The sequence below is a fragment of the Prenolepis imparis genome, unplaced genomic scaffold (genome assembly GCF_030444845.1).
Source record: "Prenolepis imparis isolate NDT839.2.m4 unplaced genomic scaffold, iyPreImpa1.0 SCAF_1, whole genome shotgun sequence".
In the NCBI taxonomy this organism is placed as follows: domain Eukaryota; kingdom Metazoa; phylum Arthropoda; class Insecta; order Hymenoptera; family Formicidae; genus Prenolepis; species Prenolepis imparis.
In genome coordinates, this window is record NW_028141159.1 from 10,608,569 (window position 1) to 10,626,594 (window position 18,026).

Below are 18,026 nucleotides of genomic sequence, written 5' to 3' on the forward strand. Positions count from 1 at the left end.
AAAAGATGTACACATTCAAATCTATAGAGACATGCATTAAGTAAAAAAATTAATATATTTAGAGATGTCTATATTATTTGTTGATTTATAAAAGCACAGCATAGTCAATTATAAGATTACTAAATTTATGAATTATAAATTTACTAAAATTTGCCTCTGAAAGTTACGAAAAAAATTATTTATCACGTTTATTATTTGAAATGGATAATTGAGCTTGACGAATTGTGATCACAAATAAAATTCTGAGGGGGAGAAATCCAATAGGGAATTCATTGATTAAAGAATGAGCGACGGTCGAAAAATGTCGACTTCAATTTTCAACAGTTGGCGCAACACAATTCTGCATTTAATTTATTCGTTTTCCGGCTGATTTCTTCCGCTTGCCGTGAAATCTCTTAGTGCTTAAAATTGCTTTGGTTATTTTTGTCCATTTCATTTTCATCGAAACATTTTGATGCGCACAAAAATATTTATAAGGACACTATTTTTGTTTCATTCCATAATCGGAAAGCATCATTAGGTGATTATTATTGAGCATAGTACTCACGAGAATTTCTTATAAAAAATATTCTTGCTTATTGTCAGTTGTATAAATTAAACACTCTAAGTTATTATCTCTAATTAAAGACACACGCGTGCACGTATGTATACATATAGTTAAATTTCAATAATAAATAATATTTTGTTTTATAGTGATAGAATTGTGGTATTTATAATAATTCATTATATTTCTTATATATGTATATGTATAATAAAATCCGCAAGTTGCAATTCCTTTTATCCTATTTCAGAGTGATTTTTTTTCATTCAACTGTTTTATATTTTTAATTTCAATTAAGTATATGACACTTCAATAGCTTCACGTTTTAATTAGTCGGACGTATACAAAAATATGTATTATTTTTCTTAGCATATGTTTTAAAGTTCGCAAATTTTAAATATATATTTCAATACATATATATATATATATATAATATATAATATATAATATATAATATATAATATATAATATATAATATATATACATATATACACTAGCAGATCCTGACGTCGATAATGGGGGGGGGGTTGCAAAATTATTTTATTTAATATTTTTGGTTTCATGATTAGCTTTTATTCCAGGATCAACGACGTCGATAGCTCTTTAATGTTTGTTTTTCTTTATTTATATTTTTTAAACAAATTCAGCAAAACTGTTTTTTTTAATTTGCAAGGGGGGTTTAACCCTCCCCCCCTCAAGATCCGCCAGTATATATATATATTATATAAATATAAAGAATTTCTCGCCTAATTATTCTCATGCAACGAAATTATCTCATCATTTCGTCCTATGTCTGACTTATTCTATACTTAACTCCTTGAATGCGTAATGAGTATAATTTACACAGCGTATCTTATACTTTTATATATATATATATGTATATATATATGTGTGTGTATATTATATAGATGTGTATGTATGTATATATATATATGTGTGTGTATATTATATAGATATAAAGAATTTCGCCTAATTATTTTCATGCAACGAAATTATCTCATCATTTTGTCCTATGTCTGACTTAATCTACACTTAATTCCTTGAATGCGTAATGAGTATAATTTACAGTGTATCTCTTATACTTTTATATATATATATATATATGTAATATATATATAAAAAAAAAATATATATATATAAAAGTATAAGATACACTGTAAATTATACTCATTACGCATTCAAGGAGTTAAGTGTAGATTAAGTCAGACATAGCACGAAATGATGAGATAATTTTGTTGTACGAAAGTAATTAGGCGAAATTCTTTGTATCTATATAATATATATTATATAGATATAATATATATTATATAGATATAAAGAATTTCACCTAATTATTTTCGTGCAATGAAATTATCTCATCATTTCGTCCTATGTCTGACTTAATCTAAACTTAACTCCTTGAATGCGTAATGAGTATAATTTACAATGTATCTTATACTTATATATATACACTAGCGGATCCTGACGTCGATAGCTCTTTAATGTTTGTTTTTCTTTATTTATATTTTTTAAACAAATTCAGCAAAACTGTTTCTTTTAATTTGCAGGGGGGGGTTTTAACCCCACAGAATCCGCCAGTGCATATATATATTGCAATAAATATTACAATTGCAATTTGTAATTACAAATATGTATTTTCATATTCAAATGTGTATAAAAATTGTTAAAACATATAATCGTAAGAATCATATATATTTCATGAAATAAATTTCAAATACTAATTACTTAACAAGACTTTTATAATCTAAACGCTTATATAATTAGCGGAAATTGTATTATAGTTTCATAAACAAATTTCAAACATACAAAAGTTATAAAAAGTAGTGAAGATTTATGTTGATAAAATGCTAGGAAAAGCTTTATTCTTATATTGTGTGAGTTTATGTGTTAAAAGGCAAGAATGCAGAGGTAATCTTTTCCCTATCAAAGCTGGTCGGTTTCGCGAATTAAATTGGTTCCTTCGGGACCTCGATGTCGCAGTGCCGCGAGCCAAGAGTCGCGCTATGCGGCATAATAATTACAGTCCTTCGTTTGCAACTAACTTTGCCGAGTGGAAGTTCGCGCGGGGCTAACTCAATTGAAATAAAGAAAAAATGAAACTTAATGGCGCTTCTCTCGAGAGGTCTATAACGCAACAATTTCAAACGAGATTCTTGTCGTGTATCACACCTCGGAAGACAATAAAATCGCGATTTGCGCCTCGATACTGTTTTCTAGAAATAGGTGTGCTTATATGTGTGTGCTGCAACGTTTCTCGATTTATTGTATGCCGCTGCAAGCAGCTGCGCAACACGCAGATGTGCCGCGATGGTACCAATAAAAAGTTATTTTCTCTATGAATCTGCACCAATTTCGCAGAAATTATTATACAATTTTCTATTAAAGAATGCAAAACTCGTAAAATAAAAAATATGTTTTAAATCAATTTTATATATTATCGATTTGTAAAAACGTTTCTAAATCATAAACCCCCCTTTTGTATAAAATGTAATAAAAATTGTAGTTTCTATTAACAGTAATATTATCTTAATTTTCATATGTGTGCTTTAAATATTATTACTAGTATTTTCTAATACTACAAAATATAAAAAAAAAACCCAAAATATTGAAATGTGTGTGCGACAGTAAAATGAATAATAAAATTTCTAAATTATGATAAAAGCTGTCACGAAGACATTAAAATAAAATTATAATAAATTTAACAATTTGTGTTTTTTCAAAAACTTTTAAGAGGAAAAATAAGTTAAAATTTTTTTTAATATCAAAATATTATTATGGTTCATGATGAGCAGCTCGTAATTTTGTTGAAATTGTTACAATTCATCTTTACGTTTCCGTAATCTTTGCAACGCCATGGCCAGTATAGCTCGAGACCCGCTTTAGCATGACAAGATCATCAACAAAACGAAAGGGAGGCGCCAATGATATAACGAGAAAAGGAAGAGAGACATCGAGGGGAAAGAAAACTTTCTCCGGCAGCGCTGTTTCTCGAACGGGAAAATTCCTTATCGCGGCCCTCGCGTCCAGAGGAAAATCCATTTGAACATTTTCCGTGCGCGGATATATTTAATTATCTCCGGCGATGGCGGGACGGAGAGACCGGCGGAGTGAAGGATAATTCCGACGAAACTTTCGCGCTCGAACTGCGCGTCGCGACCGACCGTGCTCCGGCAGAAAGTATAACTCTCCGTCTTATTAAATATAGATCCAGTTGGCAATTGGAACTTCCGTCCGAGCAGTTACTTCCGTCTCGTTTCTCGTCCCCGTGTCTTCCTGCCTTCCCACTTCACTCTACGTTCTTTAACGCTTTCTATTCGCGGATCGCTTAAGACGGCCAATATTGCTCGACTCGTTTTACGTTCGCTCGTCTACGTCGGAAACGGCAATTATGTATTAACGAGGGGAAAATACGGTTGTAAATTTTCGATGTGTGTCGCGGGTAAAAATCGATTTAGATAATGTGCTCGCAAAACGAAAATATCGTCATAAAATAACGCACCTCAATCCGCAACGTGACTTTCGATCGTTTCAGCAAAATTTCAAGTGACACGATATTTATGATGTGACTCTGATGAGATGATCATCTTTTATCTCTCAGTCTATCATCTCTATGAAAATTTTCAGATAATAAATAATTTTAAATACAAATTATATATACAATTATTTTAACTAGGCTTATAACAATTTTGCTTTGTAATAATTACTTTTTATTATTTGTCTAAAACTAAACAAGTTCAACTATTTAAACTTTCATAATTGTATCACGGAGCAGAAAAGAGAAAAAGAAGATGTGCAAAAAAAGAGAGAAAGAAATATTAATATATACTTTTATATATGATATACATATATATATATATATATATATTTTTTTTTTAATATTGCATTCTCTCTAAATGCACTATTCTCTAATGTATTTCTCAATTTTTCTGACATACAATCATATAATGAAGTTAATAGAAGTAATATACATTTTCACACATAGGTATATCTCATTTATATAAAGAAAAAAAAAAAATAATTTTATATATCCATATTTTCCTTCTTTATAAATAAAAATTGCAAATATGTCATGACACTATCGAACAGTTGCATATAAGCAAAATTTCAAACCTACAACTGCGCGTTAATTCGAGGGAACAGCCATTTTATCATGAAACGCGTTTTACAACGAGCAGCCTGCTTTATCTTGCGCAGGGAGAGTCCGATTTTTCAGCCGCTCGTTATCACGCGGCCCGACCGCGTGTTGCATAATTTGTTGGGTGTCCCCTTCGCGGTCGCGCATTGCATCCACGAAATCCGGAAAATCCTCTTAGCATTCATATTTGGCCGGCTGACTGAGGATTATACCGATTACAACACGAAAAATTACTTTCCTCGACGACGCATACGGTGAAAATGAGCAGAAACGGACTGGTAAATTTAGCACGAAGTGCGAGCTGTCGCAATATTTTCTACTATTCGTGGATTTTTTGAATCTATGAATTTTTTATGAATTTTTTATGAATCTATATAAATTTTTTTTAAATATCTGCATTATTTCTAAACAATGAAACTTTTTTTAAGAATTAACTATCTAAAAATTTTTAAATTCTTTAATTTTAGAATACGTTTCTTTAATATTGAGATGAAAAATATAACACACGTTTTTAGTTATATATATTCTCTAAAATTATATATTATTTTTCATTTTAAAATTATTTCAAAACAGACTATTTTAAACAAGACTAGTGAAATAAAGAAAAGAAAATTAACATACATATATCTAGAATATTGTTTTTTTAGATTCGTCAAAAATACTTAAAATTGTACAAATATTTGCGCGCGTGTTTATGCTTTCATATTGAAATAATTTGACACTACTTCCAATTTATATAGCGGTGAGTTTTCTATTTGGCATATCAGTATTCAACGGCAATCTTTACATCGAATAAATGGTATTGTGTGAACAAAAAATTGCAGATATCCTGTTTGTAAATTTCTATAATTAAATTTTATTTCAAATAAATCTTTCTCTTTTTTTTTATCTATCTCTTTGCTACATAGTATGATGTATAATTTTCCTGTTTGACACACACATACGCGAGAATAATAAAACGTGCGCATTAAACATTTTCATCAGAAAGTTGGACGTGAATAACGAAACAGAGATGAAGGGATGTGTACGTTTAGAGATTCGACAATCCGGTGAATCGATATATGGGACACTGATTTTCAATTATCGGCCCGACGCAACGCAGAATTTGCGCGCCCCACGTTCTGTTCATCCGTCCGACAGATCATGAGATGTTATCGTTTTCGGGACGTGCAACGGCGCGGACAATCGTCCTCGCGCTACCTGCAGCTTGCGCGAGGATTGCTGCACGATGCACAAGTTGCATTCGTCCGGGATTTGCCAGGGATTTTCTCTGGTACAGTTCGCCTGTTCGTACGCGATTAACCCGCGAGTGTTCGCGTCACGAAACACGCGTCGTTTTAAATTAAAATAGCGAAGTGTACAATGAACGTCGGTGATGGCGAATACGCAAATTATACAGCGTCACCGTTGTTTTATTTTACCACATTGAATATATATCATTCTGTTAAAAACTATTTGATTTTAACAATATAAATAAAAAATTTATTATTTATATACATTCTTGAAACTAAACTTATTAAAAATTTTTAAGTTTAATTGTTAATAATTATTTATATATATAATAATATATTTATCATTGAAAATTATAGTTTATATTGAAAAGAATAATCAAAAACATTTTAATTATAGATTATCATATATAATTAATTATTGATTGATCATTTGTTATATTTCATATATTACGTTAATGTTTCCTTGTGTATTTGTGTCTTTTATACTACTGTTATATATACCGTTTATGTATAGCGTACACTACAGGCATCAATTGTTCCATTCTTTTAAATATTAATTATTATATACATATATATATATATATATATATATATATATTAGGGTGGTCGTTATATGGGTTTTTTCAGAATTTTAATGTTGGATAGTCGTAAATCGGCTTTAAATGTGAAAAAAAAAAATCTCTAATTTTTTCAGATTTTTATTTTGAGTCCTGAGTCTCCCTGTTGGCACGTAATTTTCTTTTTCATTTAAAAAATATTTATTTAAGTAAGTTCTAGTCTAAAATAGCGACATTTTATGAAATACGTTTCATTGCCGTGAAAATAGTGAAACATCGTATATGAGGTATTTCACTCGAGTTGTGTGTGTTATACTACACACAAATCGAGTGAAAAAATTTAAATTATTATTTTACGGAGTAATCAATATATCGATTAATTTATTATTTTCCATTGATTTTTTTTTGTTGAAGATATAATTTTTTTTTGTATTCTTTTTTAATACAGCTTATTTTCTTGTATTGGTAGTCCTGATGATACATTGGGCTTTTGTTTTAGGTATTTCACATGAGAGCTTAATATCTTAACACCACAGTTCTGCAGCTGCTTCTGTCATTAATTTTTTTTTTCTGTTATCAATTTTTTTCTAAAAAAAAAAAAAAAAATTATCGAAAATTTGCGCTTAATCATTGAGCACTGGAATGGAATTCCCTACACATCTTTTTCCTATATAATCGAAAATAACGACGATTTAAAGTTCAAGGAAGATTCAAAAAAATATAAGATACGTCGTTATATTGCTTGAAAAATGGATAAAAAATAATTAACTGAATTAAAAACACCCACGACTCGTATGGAATAGCCCATATACGATTTTTGACTATCTTTTATGAAAAATTGAATAATTTTGTTCACTACTTTTGCAGCTGACTCCATCTAGAACTGAAGTAAATTAGTATTTTTTTCAAATTATTAAAAAATATCATATAAATAATATTTAAATAACATATAAATGAATAAATAAATGAATTGATATAAGAATATAACATAACACACAACTCGAGTGAAATACCCCGTATACAATTTCATGCTATACCTCACGGCAGCGAAACTTATTTAAATCAGGTTTGTTGATTCTATTTTTAATCTAAAAATTACTTAAATTGGTATTTTTTTAAATGGAAAAAATCCACGTGCAAACAGGGAGACTCAGAGCTGAAAATAAAAATCTGAAAAAATTAGAGAATTATTTTTTCTACATTTGGAGCTGATTTATGACCATCCAACATGATCTTCCATTTAACGACCACCCTAATATATATATATTTTTTTTTAATTTATATGTAAAAAATACATATGTTTATATCAAAATATATATTCTATATGTGCAATATTTAATCGATAAAGCGAACAAAATTATAATAAACACCGAAGAATAAATTCTTATATATATATATATTATAAATCGTAAATCCGAACTATTCTTCCAAAACAGGATTTCGATAGGATTCTACGAGTCTTTCAAACTACGAAAGCGATTAAAATGTTCCACACCGATAAAATACATCCATACGAAGCGACTATGTACACGATGGAACAGTCAAAAGAGGGTCGAGCACCCGCGAAACGTTCGTTTAATTTCGACGAAGGCCGCGAGCACTCGATAAAAGCGAGTATTTTTTTTCGTTATAAATCCAGATTGCGCTACAAAGTGCGACGTTCGTCCGCGATCGTTTGCGACTAAAGGTAGGTTTACAACGTGCAGTTTTCGGCATATTGAACGATGTCGTTGCAAAGTTGGTTAAAAATCGTATCATTTTTTCCATGACGCATACCGTGCAGCAGAGGTGTGTGCTGTATCATTGTATGCATTAAAAATATGATAGAAACTTAGAACTCATGTTTAAATAATCGACACTTATATATCTATTTTTTTTTAATACAATCTTTTAATATTAACTTTTATGTATATGTATATGTATATTTAATGCATATATACATTTACATCTACAAATTTATATCAATAATTAAGAATTACATTATATTGAACAATAACACTATAACTTATATAGTTTAAATTAAAATCACATAAATTTAAAATAAAATTATGCAATTTAGTAAAATAATATGTTCACTGATAAATATTATTATGTATGTATCATAATATTAAGTTATATATAATAGCAATTCATAAAATGTTATGTAAAAATTTAATCTAGATGTGAAACATAACAAGCATTTTCATGAATGAAATTATGCGAGTTTGAATTAATACACGCGAGTGTCTGACGGAGAATCGATTCTCGTGCTTGCGATCGATCGTCGAATGTTGTTAGCGATCGGATCGCTCGTTCACATTCTCGTTGTTGTTATTAATGCTCGCGATGGATGATAACAGCGGCGGGATAATTTGGAAATAATTACGGATTGCGAAGTAGCTGATTCGCGGATAACGCAACGCCAGGCAGTATGATAATTGGTGAAATATGATAGCCGTTCGCTTCTATGACAGGCGTTCACAGACAAAATAAACCTCAACGATATAATTTGTTCAGTATCGAAAATTTTGTACACGGCGAATGAAGTTCCGTTTAATTTCAATAAAGCCTCGCGATCAGCCGGCTGTCGGTGCATCGATATAAATCAGGATTACGTCGTAAAAAATGCACCCATACACGATGGCAGAATCGTTTTAATTCTCTTACACACAGGGAAATATTGAAAATAATAGAGATAAAAATATTTTGTCCCAATTCTCTCACTGATTTTAAAATAAATATTGTGTAAGAGTGTCGATATATTTCGATTGTAGTTTGATTAGTCTCTCCATTAATTTGATTAATTGATTAATTACGGAACTTTGTCTATGATTACTTCAGTAACTTCAGGTGACTTTATAAATTACTGCGATTATTCAATTTTATTTAGAAAATTGACGCACACAAGTAAATCTCGTGTAATCACTTTAAATAAATTATTTGTTTTTCTTTTGTTTTTAAATTATTAAGTCCACTTAGGATTGTCTTGTGAATGATATACACTATTAAAACAAATATAATTTAAAAAATTGAGCAAAATAATACTTTCTTTTAAATAACTTTTCAAATAAATTTTTATCAAAAATTTGTCTCTTTTTTTCTTATTATCTTTAATTAATTATAAACAATTGATTAACCTTAATAAAGTTCTTCATTATTTTCATTAAAAAATTCTGTTAATGAAAATTCCGGCAATAAAAAGTAAAATAAAATGTGAACAATGAATGTATTGGAAATTGCGAGGTGCAAAAAATAAATTTTTTTTCTTTTTTTTTATAAACGCTGAATATATCAAATTTATTGCACGGCAGAATAATTTTACCATATAGAGTTGTTATTTTCTCACCGCAATTTGAAAGCCGGTGATATGTACTGGATGCATTAATTGAGTTATAACTCATCCATTTTATATACATCTACAGTATTAACGAATTGTTTATTGTTGCGACGAAAATTCTATAGACTCTTAATTTTGTATTGCAACTATTTTGATACATAATTGATCATTGTCGAAATTGAACATTGTCTGTAACGAAGGAACACTCGATTTCCTTGTAAAATAAATTAATGAATTTCAAAATTTGGTGTATTAAAGATATAATAAAATTAATAATCAAGATAAAAGTATCATACAATTTATTGATTTATTGATTAATAAATATTAAGAAAATAATCTAAATATTATATATCGTGCAACTTGTTTTCAAAATAAAAGCAATATAATCATAAAAAGTATTCGATCAAAACAGGCTATAAAAATAGCTTTCTATGGCTTCTGAACTACAGACTATAAATAAAATCATTAATTCTAATTTAATTAAAGTTCTAAGAAAATACGATTATTCATTCTTATGCTTACACTTTCATGTTCAGTTTTTCCTCGACAAGTGGATCATTAATCACACATTGTCGCTCAACTGCATCATGCGACTGCTCATGTCCGCGCATAGACCGCAATTTCGATCGCGCGATTATGGCCGAGCGAACACACGTAAACGCTATAAATTGCATAACCCTTGCGGCCGCGCATCGACGGCGCATTGCAGTTAATACAGTCGCCGATAACAAGAAGTGTCGTGCACTCGAACGCTCACGTCGAGATTCTCGAGCGTATGTTAATTAAATTGAAGTGTTTTCAAGATAATATTCTGTAGACAATTAGGTGAGAAAGGCTATATACAAAATGTATATGCATATGAATAAGACGCGATATAAATCGGTTTATAAGATCAAAGTCCTTTTTTTTAAAAAAAGCAGACGGTTTAATAATTTATCCATTATCGATATAATAATAATTCATGGTTATGAGTGCTAGATTTCTGAAAGAGATCAAAGGTAAATAATTGATGGAAACATAAGCCATACGATTTATAAGCTCAATTATTCAAATGTAAGCTCTAACTGTATAATCTAAACTAAATTCTTGCTAGATTAAATCATGAAAATGCATTTTCTCGCGGAATATATTTGTGAAGAATCATATTAGAGATATAATAATTTATAAAAATTTCAAACGTGTTTTTTATTATACAAAATATAAAGATCATTTTGATAAAAGCAAAGATATTAAAAATTTGTTTTAATATCTTTGTAAATAAATGTTTTAGTGATAGTGTAATTTTTTTCTAAAACAATCAAAATACAAAAATGTACAAATGTTTTTAAACTCAATTTGTGTTAATAGAATATTGGAAAAGAATTATATATATGTTTTAAATTTTGTGTACGTTTATCAAAAAATATTTAACAAAATAAAATGAGTTTTTGATAGTACATTTTATATTTTAAAAAGAATTATAACCGACGATCCACTATTTCCGCAGAAAGGTATGAGACTCAGGAAAATTCAAACAGTGGCCAGTTTCAATAAACGCACATTCGCCGACCGGTGCAAATCGCGTCTGAAAAATACATGAAAACTTCGCCAAGGGAAATCAAAAAGCGGACTCGTAAGTTAGCAGGATGGCAAGCGAGACGCGTGTATCCATGTATATATATGTCCATATATAGATATACGCACATATATCGATATACGTATATGCCATCGATATCTCGAGCTTGTACATCTACAATTCATCGCAGAAGGACCATGCCTGGTAACGATAAATCACACACTATGAGACTTTAAACTTTTTCTTCTTTAAACAATGTTTATTCACGATACCAGAGAAGAATGATAATATCAGCATGTAGTACACTGATATAAAAAGTCAAGAAAGTTAAAAACAAGATTCTTGAACGATTGTTACCTGATTTATGATTTTATTCCGTTTTTTTAGTGCAGAAAATAAGCTATTACATCTAGATAAAAATTAATAAATAAATTAAGTTCAGATATATTACAATCTCATCATTAAAAATGATAAATTATATATTATATATAGATAATATCATATAATGTTATATGAAATTATATATAATATTATATATGTATATATATAATAATATATAATATAATATATAATATATATAATAATAATATATAATATATATAATAATATAATATAATAATAAAATAATATAATAATAATAATATATATAATATATATAATAATTTTATTTGCGTTAATACCCACGCTCGCTCTTGACAGCCTTCTGAATTATTAATTATATATATATATATATAATATATATATAATATATATAATATAAAATATAGTATAATATTTTATCCTACTTGTATACAATATATATTTATATATTTATATGTGTCTTTGTATAAAATTATATTTATATAATTATTATAATTATATATAATATATAATTAGAATATGTAATTATATATAATAAAATATTATAAATATAATAAAAAATTATTAATTTTAATATACTGTAAACATGGCAACTTTCTTTGCTTATTTTCATTCTTTCGATAATCTTCTAAGTAATTTAATAAAGTTGGAAATGGCATCCACAATATACCTTATAAATGCTTTCAATATACCTTATAAAAATTAAATTTATGGATCTTTTTACATGATTTATTATAAATATTAAATGGTAATCTCTCTAGTAAAAAACGTATTTGATAAATTTTGTCTTGCTAAATTTACACGTATTATTTTTATTAATATCTTTCCCCCCGAGAGTTAATTATGTTAAAATCTACAACGGACACACACATACATAGTTCATTTCTTGCAAAAACATCATACGATAGAAGATCAAGATATTTCGGGAGTTAAGTTTGGCTGGTAAAATCGTGCATCTCTCATCGAACGACTCTCAAAGGGAAGCAAGCCGCGCGCCCAGTTTCGAACTTTTAAAAACAGCTCCGCAGAAGGAAACTAACTTACGAAAGTGCCTATCCACTCACCTAACCCCCCTTCTTTCCCTTTCCATCTTTTTCCACGACTTCTCGATAGCGATATGGGAATCCGAAGCGACGCGGCATCGAACGTTGTCCATTTGTATCCCCGAATGCATTATCCAATGGAGCGCGTCTCTCTCTCCCGCCGAGTCGTAAGAAGTCGAAGCAAGGGGTAACTTATCTTTCCAGTTGTAATTTCGCGCGTCTTTTCCTGCCATGCAAAATTCCGTAGAAAATTCCGTGCAAACAGGAAAAGGAAAAAGAAGAGGATACAAGGATGCAAAAAGGTGTATTCATCTATAGATTGCTATGTGAATTCAAATTCAAACATCTTTTTTTTTATTTTTATATTTTCAGCTGTAAATATTGTATAATATCTCCTTCTCTCTCTCATATCTTAAAAATTTTGCTTATAATAAGCAAATCTAATAAATTAATAATAATTAATTTGTACTTTTACAGTTTTGCAACTTAAAAAAAAACAATCTTTAAAAGTGATTAAACATCTTTAAACATATATTTTTCAGAAATATATTACTTCTTCACACCTTGTAGTACACTTTCAGCCATTCGTTCCTTCGATTGAATTAAAAGCCAAGTGTGGTGGTTTTCTAATCAAGGAGAATGACGAATGAGAATGAAAGAAAGGTAACCGCATATACAGCCTCGATCACGAGGGTCAATCACGGTAAGAGATAATGATCGCATCGGGACGCACGCCAACCTAACGGGGGATGGGTGACTTTAATTGCCGGGTAGAGATCGATTTGTCGCCATGAGGTGACATATCGTGCGCACGAACTACTTTTTAGCCCTTTCTTTTTTACCACGCCTTCTTCCCTCCCGCTCCTCTTGATTGCTCAAAACGTGAGCGCGTTTTCACGCTGCGGAAACACTTATCGTTATTATGCCACGTCGCTCGCAAAGCCGCCAAAATCGAATATGAAATCCAGCGTGCGAGCGAAATTTTTCGACGTGCTTTTGTGCCACTTGAACGTTTTACTTTTATACATTATTAAACATTATCGTCATTTTATTTCATATACAGTTTTAAAATCGTTGCAAAAAACAGAATAAATTATCCTCTCACTCTCTTTTCTCCTATTTGCAACTCGATTATTAAATTATTATTAATTATTAAAGTAATATAAAATAGAAGATTATTATTATGGAGTTTATAATCAATATATTATTGTAGACTGATATAATCATATTTGAAGTAGTTTTTACAAAAGTCGCAAAAATAAATTGTTCAAATAACTAATGGTATTTCAAATTATTTTAATATTCGAAATGTAGAATTTAATTTTCAAAATATAGATGAGCAATCTTCTTCAAAACTCACTAGATTCAAGAAATATTCGAGACAATGTCAATTCCAGAACCGCATACCCCATGTAACATTAACTGTCTGCAAAATTCGAATTGAAGTCTAAAAGAATTGCAATCTTTTTTTAGAGTCTATTCAAATAAGCGAACGTTCTCTTCCCTACTATCGGCAGTTTGTCTTCATAATGGTTCTTATCTTGCGACAATTCGCGCACGGACGTATTCCATTATCGATTTCGCTTCATTTCACGGCCAGAAAGATGCGAGCACAGAAAACGGCAAAACGTAGGAACGCACGGCATTCCGCATCGAAATCGTTGCGATGTCTGTGAACGATGGACGATTATTCGAGTTTCCATTTTCTCGATCGTAAAAGAGGAACCACGTTCGTTTGGTTACGAGAATATCCTTTCTTGCATTAAAATCATAGTCGATTGACAGATGTTTCGTAAAAACAAATGTAACTAAGATTGATTTAATTAACTGACAGTCACTTTTTGATAAAATTTAGCTAATATATCTGTATGTATATTATATACATATATGTATGTTATAATAATTAAACTAATAATTAAACTAATTGAAATCGGACACTCTAAATAAAATCGAAATCAAAGTAATATCATATGCGCAACATTTTATATCTGAAAAATAGTGTATTGCGACTTTGTTATGTCGAAATTGAATCTAATTATTTATCAAAAATTGTTCAACATATATATATATATCGATATCTATAATTATATTCAAAACTCAAATATAAACTTGGATGGTTTTGTCACAAAAAATTGTATAACTTAAAAAGTCTTCAGCTATAAATAGTGACATAATTAAAGAATGTTTAAATATTTCTTAATTATTTGCGCGATGCTTGCTCAGTGAGCGAACTCTCAGTAAGCTCGCACAAAGATCGTGAGAGAACTTTAAAAGTAACTACGAGCTAGTTATCGATTATCGAGTTCCTGCATTTTACATCTAACCATTTTCACGATCGACAAGAGAAACCGAAGGAACGCGGGCGTTTCACGAGAGAATCGTTCAACGTCTATCGGCGATCGACGGGTATTCGAGTTTCCCGAGCGCGAAGTAATTTCTAAGGAGCAAATTGCACTTACAAATGCATGAAGTCGGACTTTTCCGCCATTCTGCATTTGTTCGCAATCTTAGAACCTTGATCATATTAAAATTGATGAAACTAATAAGATTGACCAAGCCTTTCAAAATTGTTCAAAGTACCTCAATTGATCAGTTATCGGATTTTTCTTTTTTTTTATAAAAAGACTAAACAAGTTATAATATGTCACTTAAATTATTCATATTTTTATTTATTTTTGAATATTTTTATAAGTTAAAATTTCAATTCTGATTTAATATAACAAACGTTATTCTTATAATTAAATATAAAATAAAAATAATTATATAAGAAAGAAAATTTACTTAAAATTATATAAAAAAAGTTTTATTATTATTTTTATTTTTAAATTTTAATTTATTAAAAGTTCTTCATCTACTGATAATTCAAAAACTTTTCAATCTATGTTGAAATAAAAAGTATTCTTAATTTGATTAGAGTGATAATCGAAGAAAGAAATAATATATATAAACGCAACTTTGTATAATTAAAAAATTAAACTTCTCAATGCGTAATAAAAAATGAGACAAATAACATTTGATTTGTTATTCCAAAAGTAATCGTAAAAATTCTGGAATAGCCTAATATACGATCGATGTTTATGTATCAATTTAACAACAAGAGTGAGTGGGAATAGCGATGTAGTTCAAACTTGAAAGAGAAAGAAAGGAAGGAGAGAGAACTTTCAGTAAGATTTATGTAAATTAAACGAGAGAATTGTGCACAGAAAGCATGCGTTTCAACGTTCCGTCGTCGACGAAAGCCGGAAGCTTTTAACTAGATCTGCAATCGTCCATTTATGACAGATTTACGGTAGCTTTAGCTTAAACGCGATTGTCTCGGTGTGTATACTGCCTGATGCAAGTCATCTAATATCAACTTTGTTTACCGTCGAATTTTGCAGTACATCAACGGAACATTACGCGAGATGCACTCGTTGCACATCCACATATGCATATTAAAATGCAACATGTGCGATGTAATCTGCGCCTCGCGGGATATTCGCCGCGCCGTTCCATTGGCTGTTATTGAAATATTCAATCCGACGCGTTAATATTTAATCGCAAACGCTAATTAATTGTTTAACGGCAAGGTAGTATGTTATAAACTTGTTAATGAATTAGGTCATTTTAATGAATAGATAGTTGAGATAAAATCTTTAAACGCAGGCGTGTAATGCAGTGAAAATAGACATATATACTATGTAAAGTTTGAATCAAGTATTAGAAACATATTCTCTAATAGTTGTTTCCCAGAGAATATTTTATGTTAAATATCGCTATTTTTCTATTATTTTAGAATTTTTGACATTAAAATGTCTAGCAATATATTTCAAGTTATATAAATTATGGTTTCTATGTAAAAAAAAAGTAAAATCATTCTAAAGATAATAGAATTCGTAGTTATTTCACATTTTGCACAAAATATTCAACGTATTCAGTATTCAACAAAACAATACGTATTGTAAATCTTCATAAATTTCTCGAGGCAAAAAATAAATAAGCGCACTATATATAACTATGCTGCTAAACGCCGATTCCATGCTTGCATACAGTCTCGTTAAGCACAGTTATTATGGTAACACTCATTTCCATGCGAGTAAAGAATAAAGAAAACTCCGTAATTATCGTAAAGCTCGAATATAAATGCGAACTGCCAGATTTTGTATACATGCAGTTTGCAAAGAAGTAACTATGCCTTGCTACAAATATTCTACAAAGAATTTGCAATAATATAATTGACTCAAGAGCCCGCTACACTTTTCCACAAATGTCACTGGTTATATAATTTTATATAATTATATATTATTGCTGTGAAATAAACATAAATTTATTATTTATAAAGTATCTTATAGAATTTTGCTGGTACACTTTATATAGAATCGCAAATTTAATATTTCATTCAATTTTATGCAGCTGCAAACTATTTCTTGTGTATATGTGAAATGCAAATTAAATTTAATTCTTTAAATTAAAATACAACTTTTTAAACTTGCAAATAATTTAACAGAAAATTCGTCACGTTTATCAATCGTAATAAAAAAATATCCAATTATTTAAATAAATTATTCATAGTACATCTTCCAAGATTTTCGAATACAGTTTAGAAGATTGTCTTAAACGCTGAACAAATCTTTGTAATAGAACACAGAAAACCCCAAGGGTTGATACTTGTCGTTGTGTATACAGTCATGCACTACGTGCTGTTTGTAAAATTACCGTCTCGAGAGAAATTTTTGCTCCAAAAATATGATATCGTGCGCAGTACACATGTGTAATACAAAATACAAAATAGATGTGAATTTTTTTAAATCACATTCTTAAAAACAAAAAAAAATTATTACACTTTTAAATATTTCAAACCCTCTGTGTACTTCGAACAGATAAAGACAGTTCTACATGCGATAATTTATATCCATTTTGTTCTTATAATGCAAGTCAGTTATGTCTATTTTAATATGCACACAATCTTCAAAATGTAATTATATTTGTGTTATATTGTTTTATTAGCATTATAGCTTTTATATTGTTTTAGTATTATTAATATGGTTACTTACTATAGTAAAATTATAAAACATTATTATTCACTATATAGTAATATTTCTTTATTATCTACGCTTCAATAAATCACAATATAATTGACAATCAGAATAATGTCAAGTTATGCTCTTTACAATATTCATATACTAATTAATAAGTTTTAAGAAAATTAAATTTTGATTTAAAACTAATTACTAAAACAACTTGTTTTTTGTAACATAATAGTTAAAATTATTCAACGATTTTGCAGCATAGTGTGCAATGAATCCTG

The 18,026-nt window shown here is 29.3% G+C and overlaps 1 protein-coding gene across 6 annotated transcripts in view; it reads right to left on the bottom strand.

The window, feature by feature from the left end:
* The window catches only part of Gfrl (Glial cell line-derived neurotrophic family receptor-like), a 294,550-nt gene that overhangs the window by 159,851 nt on the left and 116,673 nt on the right, over positions 1-18,026 (bottom strand). The window lies entirely within an intron of this gene.